The sequence below is a fragment of the Henckelia pumila genome, chromosome 2 (genome assembly GCF_033568475.1).
Source record: "Henckelia pumila isolate YLH828 chromosome 2, ASM3356847v2, whole genome shotgun sequence".
Classification (NCBI taxonomy): domain Eukaryota; kingdom Viridiplantae; phylum Streptophyta; class Magnoliopsida; order Lamiales; family Gesneriaceae; genus Henckelia; species Henckelia pumila.
In genome coordinates, this window is record NC_133121.1 from 196,170,962 (window position 1) to 196,184,096 (window position 13,135).

Genomic DNA, 13,135 nt, shown 5'->3' on the forward strand with positions numbered 1-13,135 from the left:
TAGATACTTACTTGATTCAAAACCTTGGCTTTGATACCAAATGGTATGAATCTTGATGTGTAAGATTAGCAAACACGATTACAGTTTGAATCGCACCCTCTAACCAATAAACAAAAGATCCAAAGTTTTGCCCAATCTTTGAAACAAGTAAAATTGATAGGATTTTGGATTCCCACCTTTAATCGACGGTACGATTAACAACAGAAACCACAACAATTGAAACCAAAGAAAACCTTCAGATAACTTGTATCTGATAATCTTCAGTGAGAAACAATCGAAAAACGCTTCCAAATAATTAAACTGAGAAAGTTTGATTTGAAAAGACAAAGCAAAGTTTTGTATAAAATTCTAAAGGGAATTTCAATAATTTGTGCATAAATTGAATCTGAATTTTTATTAATGAAATAAACAAAAATATTTATAGTTTACAATCAAAAATAAAAGATAATGCAAAATATAATCTAAAGATATCAAAGATATCATCTAGAAAGTTTCCTAGTATAATTAAAAGACTCAAAATATAGAAAATAATGCCAAAATATCAAAAAGTCTCGCACACACACAACACGCCGAACTGTGTGAAAAATTCGGAGGCGCGAGCGCGCGTAGATTGGCCCGGGTTCCTCGACTTTTCGGATGATTAAACCCTCTGGGGTTTTCTTACCAGGATATCACTTAGTTTATAAATGTATTAAAAAAACTCGAACATAATAAAAATTGTATAAATATAATAAACATGTAAATAAAAAATATTTTGTATATATATTTTAATTTTAAATATATGCGTTAAAATTTACTCTACATTAATTGAGTTTTAATTTTTTTTATTTAAAATATTGAAAAACATTGAAATAACTTTTATGTGCTTTAATACGAAACAATAAGTTTAATTTTTTTAAAAAAATTCATTATAAGTATTGATTGTATTTTTAAAATTAGAATCAAATTTCTCTATGATATGAGTCAAAAATTATTTATTTTTATTCTTAATTAATACTATATATATATATATATATATATTAAAGTTTATAAAATTTAACATTTCAAATACTAAATTCGCCCCTAATATAAAAATCATAGCTCCATCCGTGATTACCATGTTAATTTGGACACGAAAAATTTGTCAAAGGTAAGAAAAAATAACATGAAACATTCATTAATTCTTTTTGAAAATAATAGTATGTGTATTGAATCAAAAAATTTGTGTAATAAATAGATGATAATCAAAATAAAATAACTTAATCCAAAGTCATCGGTATTTGCACATACGACCCAGTTTGATGAAAAATGAATAATGAATCAATGTATATATAAAGCATAGTAATGTGTGTGTATATCTATATTCCGTACAACAGATATATATATATATATACATACATATAATAACTTTCAATTTGTCAATATTTCTTGGAAAGGTTCTGCACGCGCAATTTGATGAAATAAATACAACAAATATTGTTTCTTCATTCATTAATGTGTATTCGACGTTTATTCGATCGAATTAGTCCAAATTTTAGTTGAGTTCATATTTTTAAATTGTTATTATTATAGGTTTTTATGCTCTCTTATTTTGAAATAAAGTTATGGTTATGCTCTCAATATATAGAAAAAAATAAGTTTTTGGTCCATTAACTTGTTCATGTTTTGATTTTGGTCCATTAACTTGTTCGATGTGAGTTTTGGTATAGAAACTTTGCATTTTCAGTGTTTTTTGGCCCAATTGCATACGTGTCAATTTTTGATTGGTCCAAAATGATGATGTGGACCAATTAGAAGCTGACACATATGTAGTTGGACCAAAAAATACTGAAAATACAAAGTTAGTGTACCAAAACCCACATTAAAAAAATTAATGGACGAAAATTCAAATGAGGTAAAGTTACTGGACCAAAAAACTTATTTTTCCCAATACATATACTATTATTTTCTTAAAAATTGGTTAATTTTATTTTGCTGCTTAAATTAATCTAATCAACAAAATCACACGAAAACAAAATTAGTCAAAAATATGCATAATAATTCAAATTCGAAAACAAAAATAGTCGAGCAACAAATCAAAACTCAAAACAATTATGCCACTCCCTAACTGTTTCCTTTCGTAATGAAAGGATTCCAATTGCCCTCCAATTCTTTTCTCTTCTTCACAAAAACATCTGCCTCCGTAAATTGGTTTCCATCCAACCACTGGAATGCTTTCTTTATCTCATCATTCATTCTTTGTGAAGTGCTTCTTTTTCTAAAAATAGTCTTCCATGTATCAGATATGTAATCTTCTAGAGAATTTCTTACGGAGAATCTATGTTTATGTCTCTCATCGTCCGATTTACACCTCTCCGCATCCTCCAACATCCTATCGATCTCATTGTTGGGCCGCATGGTATCCAAGTTACTGATTCTGATACTGCTTTTCTCACCGGTTGTTTTATGTTCCGCAGACACATTTAAGAAACCATCGGCATCAATATGGAAACATACGTCCAACTTTTCGTCTCTCCTCGGAGCAGGAGGAAAATGCCGGATAGAGTAAATTTACCCAACAGAATGTTGTCGCTTATTCTAGCCCTTTCACCCTCGTACACGTCCAAAGCAACACTAGTTTGATCGTCACAACTAGTGTAGAAATTTTTTTCTTTCTTAATAGGAATTGTAGTATTCCTAGGAACGACCACACTCATTGCTTATATCCTTTTTGTGCTTCCTTTTGAGCTCTTCCACTAAATAGTTCACCATTCTGTTGTCAAAATCCTCGCCTCCAAGGTGGTTGTCACCTGCGATGGACTTAACTTTTATGATACCATCAGTCATTGTTAGAAGAGAAACATCAAAAGTACCACCGCCAAGGTCGAAAATAAGCACATTCCTTTCACCGTTGGACATTTTGTCAAGACCATAGGCAATGGCTGCAGCAGTTGGCTCCACAATGATGCGCAAGACATTGAACCCTGAAATATTTCCGGCTTCCTTGGTCGCCCGTCGTTGTGAATCGCTGAAATAAGCGGGCACCGTGATGACGGCATCTTTTATAGTAAACCCAAGATAAGCTTCTGCGATCTCCTTCATCTTGGTAAGGATCATGGAAGAGATCTCCTTCGCAGAAAACTGTCCATGTAGGTGATCACAATCATAGGCTTGTCATCGTGACCCGAAACAACCTTGAACGACCAAAGCATCACATCTTTCTGGACCAAAGGATCGCTGAATCTCTTACCAATCAGTCTCTTTGCATCTGCACGAGTAAATCATATCACGGAAGCAATACGTATTATGAGCAAGACAAACCTCATCCAATTATTATTATTTTATTACACATAAAATGAGCAGAAAAAGAAAAAGGAATCCAAACAAAAATCAAAACATGAACTTTGTGAAGTCGGTCTAATTTGTGGCCGAATTAACTAGAAGTTGCAAATTCAAATATCATCGATCATGCCAATATAATTTTCGTCATTTTTAAGTTTTGTTGCCTTGTTTGTAATTGTACCTCAACCGTCAAGTACCGAAAAAAAATCAATTAGAAAATAGAGTTTTTACTAAATATAGTAATTTTCTGCCAAAAGCGTAATTGCTAAAAACGAATCATGTTAATTAATGGTATATATATATATATATATATGTATATAATGAGGATAATGATGATGATTTTTTATTCAAAATTTTAATTTTAATCGGATATTATCATTATTTTGAATTCCAATTAGATGTTTTGTTTGTAAAAATATCCATAAATACTATATTGTTATAAATATATTACATTGTAGATGATTTTCTTATTAAAGATATGTGATCAAGATAAATATTTCAAAATAATATTTGTGAAGATTTGTATCTTGTAATCTTTCCCTATAAATAGGTGTGATTAAGTTCAATAAAAATTGCACCTGAGTATTGGCTTATATGAATTCTCTCTTCTCCCATGAATTCTCTCTACTCATCTCTCTATTTCTATTATGATTTATAACACGTTATCAGCACGATGCTGTAACCAACTGAGAATGAAAATAATTCTCGTTTTATTGATGCTATTGGAATAGCACAACGTGTTGTCCATACTCAAATTTATGAGAGATATTCATTGGTGCTCTAGAAGTAGCACAAAGAGATATTCATTGGTGCTCTAAAAGTAGCACAATGAAAATAATTGATATATTGGTGCCCATGAAATATCATGAATATGTTGATGGCTATAAAGTAGCACAACATTGTTTTATATTGAGAATTTGAAAAAATTCATGATCATGATATAATATATTGAGAATTTTGAGAGATTCATGATAACAATTTTGATATATCGAAAGATATTCATGAATTCATGATATAATATATTGAATTTTGAGATATTCAAGATTAAGATCTGATATAAAATCAAAATATATTGAGAATCTAAAGAGATTCCTAGTTATAATATAATAATATATAGAGAATCTGAATAGATTCGTGATAAAGAGGTGATATATGATTTCGTATATTGAGAAAGTGAAGAAATCATGATTGATATCTGATATGATATCAAATATTTACAAATATCATTGAAGAAATAGATCTCATTTCAAAATATATCAATATTGAAATATTGATAAAAAAAAATGCAAGATTTGATAATATTCGTGAAGAAGATTAATATAAGATCCAAGATTTGAAAATATTCTTGAAGAATATAATTTAATGCCTTTTTGGTTGTTATGGATCTTATGAATTGGAAAATTAGTACAATTTCTCAATGAATATCTAAAATTGTCAATATCCATAAGAAAATATTATTAAAGATATATGTGAGATATATATCAAAAGATATTGACTTGATATCGATTCAAATCATATATTTGTTTTTAATGCTCTAGAAGAAGCATGATCTATTATTTGTCACTATTTTTATAATAACGACTTGATGTTTAATGATGAACTGCATAGACTATTGATTAAAAATTATGAATGTGCGGTAGTAAGATCGCAACACTATCAACCGGAAAAGAAAAATAAATGTTAAACCCAATGAATTTGACCATCATCTATATTGGCAACGACGATGATGGATTGATGGTAGCCTATGCATGATGATGTCAATGGGTTGATTTATGACTAACTTCAAGTCATTTTATTTATTTATTGAACTAATTTATTTTTGGTAAATTAATTTTGTATTTGTTTAAACTAAATTGTGGAAAACTCTAGCATGTGTTGTGTTTTGATTCACATAAATTATTTTGATGATATAAAATAAGAACTACAAATTTTGTGAATCTATTCTATTAGTCAATTTATTGCATGAGATATTCATTATGCAATTTGGTGATAAATTTTCTGATTTGAGAATTTTTATATTTTAAGGATATATTGGGTTGTTAAATTTTTATTTAATAAAATTTTATTATGGATTTTAAATTCATCAATTTTGATTGTGGATATAAATTTTGAATTTTTTCAATCATTTGATTAATCTATCATTTTTTAAATAAATGATAGAGTATTTTTATCACATGTTATTATCTTACATGTAGGAACATGAATTTAATGTAAAATGACATTCGTGATAGATTGAATGTCATTATTGAAGGTAAAAGATCTACTTGGTGAGTACAAGAATTTGAAAAGGAATACAAATTTAATGTAAAATGACATTCGTGATAGATCGAATGTTACTCTTGAAGGTAAAAGATCTACTTGATGCATACAGATATTTGAAAAGGTACGTTCGATTTTTAAATTTCAATTCTTTTATTATAATATCTTATTTATAGTATTTTGTTTAAGGAAAGACAATTATGAAAGTTGTCTGATTAATGTGGTCCATTCTTTTAAGTGAATGTGAGAGTGTCAATGAACACAGTTGATACACTGTAGTTTAATTCTTCAAGGATGAATATGTCATCTCGTATGAAACAAGATATGAATTATAAATTTGGCATAAAATATTGAGATATACGTCATAATCAAGTATTGTACTAACGTACATCGGTATCTCGTATCACTATCGTACATGAAGTACGTAAAATATTTTTTGATATCTATCAAGCAAGATATAAAAGTTTTTGGAGACCGTTGATGTCTATCCAAAATTATTCATCGTATGATGATATAAATGTATGAAAGATCTTGAAGATCGTTTGATTGACGATGAAAAAGATGATGCGCTTGATATTATAAAATAGTGATACACAATATTGACGTATGTGTATTTTTGAATCTAGTAGATATTGATTTGGTTTAAATAGTATATTACAAATCAGTATTTCTATAAGAGCTAGAAAGCTCCAGAAGTATCATTGATACAAATACTTTTAGAGTTTGGCATAATGGATTGAATTGAACATTCAAATAATATAAATAGTTGAAATATTGATAGTGCGCAAAGATATTAATGAATAAGCCAAAAGTTCATGTATCGATAAATATGAATGTTTTTGAATCAAAGATCCAGAAGATTTTATGAATTTTTATTGGCTTATCAAATTTGATATCACTATCATTAGCTCAAATTGGTAGAGAATCCCCATATTATCTGGAATAAATAAATAACGTGGGCCCACGAAGCGCAACATGATGTTTGCAAAAATACGTATTGAGAAAAACTTCCAGATATGTAATCAAGACAAGCTTGATTAAAAAAAAGAGAGGATATGCATATCAATTTTATGATTATAAATACGTTGGTTTAGTTGATTTATTTTGCCTCCAATCAACTATTAAACCATGAAAATAAATGCGTGATACTTGGGGATATCTGAAAGATATATTATAAATATTATGACAAATTCTCATGCACTGAAAGTTAATGTTTTTGCGAGAAATGCACTACATAAATCTCTTTAAGAGATTGTAAATATGCTGGAAATAAATTGAATCTTATGATCATTTATCTTGAGAAAAGAGATTTTATGACGCGAAATTCTCATTTATTATTCTTGTAAAACAATGTTTCCAACATTGAGGGGGAGGAAATAGAAGCTACAAGAATATTTGAGATCGATCCCAATGAAATATAAAGTGAACATGATGTTCAAAGTTTAAATCTCAAAATATATTATTGTGTATAAGATTGTTTAGCTTCATTTATGTTCAAGTTGAACAATTTATATAAATCGTCTTTAGTGACGAAGAACCCCTTTAAAGAAAATGAGTGAATATCTCAATGTGAAAAGAACAATGGAGGCTGGTCGTTATTTAATAAATCGACGTCCTGCAGGACCATATTTTATATTACATGCAAGTAAATGAAAAAGAACGCTAGAAGCGTGAACGACCAATTATTTCAATGAATCCAATTTGGATTATGTTATACATAAAGAATAACAAGTATATAGAAATATGAGATTTCACAAATTATTTGGGATCGAAATGATATAATCATTCGTGTGTTTTGCTATTACGCAAAATGATGATTATTTTGAACTACAACTTGTTGAACTTTCAATAACAATGATATGTGGCAATATGAGCAAATATTAGCAAAGTTTCTCAAAGTATTTCAAGCGGATTATGAGAAAATATTTGCACTTATCGTGAATGCACTGATTTGATGGTGATACATATAGAAACATCCTCGAAAGATTCGATGCTCAAAATATTATTTTTGCCAACTTGAAGAAGAAGAAAAAATATTTGGTCTTGAAGTACCATATATATGGCAAAATAAGCATCTGAATCAATATTTGGCAAAGTAGTGCATAAGATTAAAATATTAAGAGTTAATAATTTCAAGTGATGCTTGCAAGAGGGAGAGCAATCAAAGTTGTACTCTTTTTTTTCTTTGTATATGATTTTCCCCCGTGGTTTTTCATAACAAGGTTTTTAATGAGGCAATTAAAAAGTATCAAGAGATGTCGTACTCTTTTTATTTCATTAGGATTTTGTCCCACTGGGTTTTTCCTGATAAGGTTTTAACGAGGCGCATCCATCGTCGGAAAGATATGCAAAGAAAATATATGTTGTTGTACTCTTTTTCCTTCGTTTAGATTTTTTTCATGGGGTTTTACTACCAAGGTTTTAACGAGGCAACACTTGAGTCCCGATTAAGTTCCCAGACATACATCTTTCCAAATGGAGATTTTGAAGAATCAGTTGCTTGTGCAAAAAATCATCTAAGGGGGGTGTTATAAATATATTATATTGTAGATGATTATCTTATTAAAGATATGTGATCAAGATAAATATTTCAAGATAATATTTGTGAAGATTTGTATCTTGTAATTTTTCCCTATAAATAGGTGTGATTAAGTTCAATGAAAATTGCATCTGAGTATTGGCTCATATGAATTCTCTCTTCTCTCATGAATTCTCTCTACTCATCTCTCTATTCTATTATGATTTATAACATATATATGATAATATATCAATTTTTCGATTTAAAATTTAATAAAATATTCTATTTTTAAAAATAATTCAATTAATTTTTGTGTCTCCAAATATATATGAAAAATAAATGTTATATATATAATAATGTCTCAAACTTCAGTTAATTTTTTATGTCGATAGTGAAAATTTTCATAAATACAATATATGATAATGTATCAATTTTTGGTTCAAAATTTGAAATTTAATCGGATGTCATCATTATTTTTAATTTTAGTTAATTTTGTTGTCTAGTGAAAATTCTTAAAATGCAATATATGATAATATACAAATATTCCGTTTTATTTTTGAAATTTGATATTATGTTATCCCGGTTTTTAATTTCAGTTAATTTTTTATGGTATTTTATGATAATGCACCAATTTTTGGTAAAAATTTGAAATTTGGTATATATATACGAAAATTTTCATAAACTCAATACATGATAATATACTAATTTTTTTGTTCAAAATTTGAAATTTGATCATATTTTATCATTATTTTTAAAATTCAATTAATTTCATCTCTCTCTCTCTATATATGTATACAAATATTCCGTTTTATTTTTTAAATTTGATATTTTATTATCACGGTTTTTAATTTCAATTAATTTTTATGGTATTTTATGATAATGACCAATTTTTGATAAAAATTTGAAATTTGGTATATATACAGAAATTTCCATAAACTCAATACATGATAACATACAATTTTTTGTTCAAAATTTTAAATTTGAACATATTTTATCAATATTTTTAAAATTCAATTAATTTTCTCTCTCTATATATATATAGGGAAAACTGCAATTTTGGTCGTTTGTCATTTTGCGATTTCGGTCATCTATGTTTTCATATTTCAGTTTTAGTCCTGCGTGTTTTGATTAATAATGAGGATAATGATGATGATGATTTTTTTAGTCAAAATTTGAAATTTAATATGATATTATCATTATTTTATATTTCAATTAGTTGTTTTGTGTGTAAAAAATACATAAATACTATATATGATAATATACAAATTTTTGGTTCAAAAATAATAAAATTTATATTTTAAAAAAAAATTCAATTAATTTTTGTTTCTCCAAATATATGTGAAAATTAAATGCTATATGAATAATGTTGTCTCAAATTTCAGTTAAATTTTTTTATATCTGAAAATTATCATAAATACAATATATGATAATGTATCAATTTTTTGTTAAAAATTTGAAATTTAATCGGATGTTATCAGTATTTTTAATTTTATTTAATTTTGTTGTCCATATATGTGTGAAAATTTCCATAAACACTATATATAATAATATAACAATATTATGTTCTACTTTTTAAATTTGATATTGTGTTATCATCATTTTTAATTTCAGTTAATTTTTTTTATGGTATTTCAGTTAATATTTTTTGTTCATATATTTGTGATAATTTTCGCAAATACTATACATGAAAGTACTAACGCTCCGTGCAAAATTTAAAATTTAATTAGACATTATCACTAAGTTATTTGAAATTTGATCTGATCTTATCACTAAATTTAATGAAGTTTAATTTTTTAATCTCTATATATTTAAATTTTTCATAAATGATATATATGATAATGTATGAATTTGTAAAATTTTATCAATTGAAAAAATATATATAATAAAAAACATGCATCACGTACGTACCTGAAATTCGCAATGTTTCGCAGCCAATCAAACAAAGAAGAAAAAAAATAATCCCAAAAGCTTCGCAACCAACGAAAAAAAAAAAAGCTTCAACCTTCGCAAACAACACAAAAAAGAAAAAGGATTACAAAAAGGCGTATAAAAAAATCCAAGTGAAGGAACGAAGTTCGCACGAAAAAAAAACCAAGTGAAAGAATATATATATATAATAAAAATATGCATCACGGCGTCCGCTACTGCGCTGCTTTTGTAAGCGGACCCTGCTTTTGTCAGGGTCCGCTACTGCCAACGGCGTTTTGAAGTATTTTTAACACATCCCCGTGCATGCATTATTTGTGCGACTCAAATGTTTTTTTAAATTAATTTTAATAAAAACCCCACATTAGGTGGGCAGCATTACCATATATATGTGTGTGAAATATTCAATAATTTTTATATGTGTGTATCATATCACAATTTACCGTTTTTACTGATGAAAATTTGAAAACTCTACCATATATATAAGAAAAATATCATTTGATTTGAACCTACACGAAATATATAAATAGTGTTCAAATACAAAACCATGATATAATAATTCAATCAAGATACACAGATGACTCATTTATTTTGATAATATTAGAGTTATACTTGATTGACTCACCCTCGCCCTTTATAGATAGGGGCGCAACAAAAAAAAAGTATTCAAAAAAGGAGCCGGAGGCCACAAACTCATCCGAAGTTGGAGAATTAAATAAAAAAAAACTTTCTCAAGTCAAGAAAACTGCCCTTTCATATAGATCGTCGTGGCATGAACTTTGTCAATAGATTTTGCATTGGGTGTTTAAGCTATGATTAGTTCGTTATTACAATCTACCTTCGTATGAAAACAAGGTAGATTTCACGTTATAATACATATTTAATGATGTCGGTGTGCATATATATTTTTTCTTATTGATATTTATCTATTTATAAATGTGAGTGTAATTTACATTTTTCTCTATTTTATTGAGTTCACGCATACAATATACAATAATAAAATATGACTATTTTATAGGGTTCACGTACATGCAATAATAAAATATGGTTTCATAGAGAAGTGAAACCAATCATAAAAAAAGTCATCATTTTGCTATTAAAAACATAATTATTGCAAAAAATATATTGAAATATAAAATCAAATTTATAACTAAAGCAAATCTATGCGAGATTTTCAATTATACTTTTTCTTTCGAATATATTTGAATTCAAGAACTTTAGATATCTGAAAAATGTGAATGTTATTAATTCAACAAAAATTTTGCTACGTTTATTTCTCTTCTTCTTGCTTTATGAATATATATCATTTTATATCTTTTTTGTATACTTATTAATTTTTTTTACCTGTAATTTTTTTACTTATGTTTTATTAATCTAAGACATTTTTTATCTTCTTTATTTTTTAGGCGTCATTGACAAAATGGTATTAAGAGATTTCCTCCAAAATAGATAAATTAATATCGTGTTATGAAACTTATTAATTTTTTCATTCAAGATTTAGTGTTAATTTCATTTTCTTAAATTCTTTCATTTCATTTATGGTGAACTTTTTTTTTTTATCTATATTTATTTTTTGTCTGAAACAATAAGTTATCATGTACTTTATGTGAATACTTTTTTTTATAATTATACAATATATAATCCATTTAACCAATTTTTATTTAATTTAATTGTTCAAAATACTTACTAATTTCAAAATTTAATTATATAAAATAATGTTCCGTGCATCGCACGAGTGAAATACTAGTAAGAGTAATATCATAGTTGTAAAAATTATCGATGGACTAAACTGTAATTAATTTGAAATGTCAAAATTAAAAAAAAGGAAAAAAAACAAAAGAAAATAAAAGTGTAATATCTATATCACATAAGTATAATTTTGGTAAAACAAAAGATGGTGTCCGGTGGTAGATTTTTTATATATGGGGAAATATATTAAAATTATGTATCCAAAGAAGAGATATTTTAAATTTTTAAAATTTTTTGAAATTGGATGGATATGGTACTGTTTGGTACATCTTATGTTGGTAAAAAAAAATTCAAAGGTATGGTCTATGGTTAAAGGATATAATTTAGTAGTTTCATGATTTTTTATAGTTGATGGAATATGCTATTATACATATGTTATAAATTTGCCAAAATATATATGTCTGCTATTTTTCTTTAAATGAAAAACGAGTATTTTTGTAAAATTTAATTGACTTCAAAAAGTCAGAAGTCTCCGACTTATATAGAGTATAGATATAAATATGGGCATTGATATTTACGGTCCAAATTTTTTTAAATGTACTCCATCTTTAATTTTTATAACATAAATTGCCAATGATATTCTTTCCTTATTATTCTATTCAAGTATATGTATAAATGATGGAGTTGATTTATCTCTAAAAGCTCGAGTGCAATATGTTTCCATATTTAAGAATTAATTTTTTTTTAATTATTTACCATAATTTACTATCATGTATATATACATAAAAATATAAATATTGAAAAAATTAATGTTAATATTAGATAATATTTTCATATTTTATCCCAAATCCTTATCAGGGGTTTCCAAATTAATAGTTAATTATTTTTACAAATAATTTAAAATATTGTGGTGTAAAAGGTCTAATGATAAATTATATAAGTTTAATAATATATATTGTGAACATTATTCATTTGACGTATTCATTTTTTTAATTGTGAAAAATATTTGTACACAAATGTATTAACTACTTTTATAAATTTGTATTTAGTTTTAAAAACGTCTTTTTAAAAGATAATGTGATTACTTGAAAATTTAAATTATAATATATGTAATAAGATATTAGAATATGAGAATGAAATAGCACTTGTTGGGAAAATTAAAAATAATTAAAATATTAAAATTTAAAAAATAAGGAATCGGTTAAAAGAAAAAAACAAAAACAAAAGTAACGATTAATTTTAATGCATAATTAGTTTTGTTAGGATAAGTTTTGGTGTTTGACAAAATAAGAAGACATATTAAAGCAGTCCAGTTGAAGATTATGCAGTCCAATCAGATATTGTAATTATGCATTCCAAGTAGGGGTGGGCAATCGGTTCGAGTAGTTCGTGTTCCGACCCGACCCGAACCCGACCGGGTACAAAAATCGGGTAGTTCGGGTT

At 26.8% G+C, this 13,135-nt stretch overlaps 1 pseudogene; it reads right to left on the minus strand.

Moving 5' to 3' along the window:
* Positions 1-2,082: 2,082 nt before the first annotated feature.
* On the minus strand, positions 2,083-3,915 carry LOC140879314 (heat shock cognate 70 kDa protein-like; annotated as a pseudogene).
* Between the last annotated feature and the right edge of the window lie 9,220 nt (positions 3,916-13,135).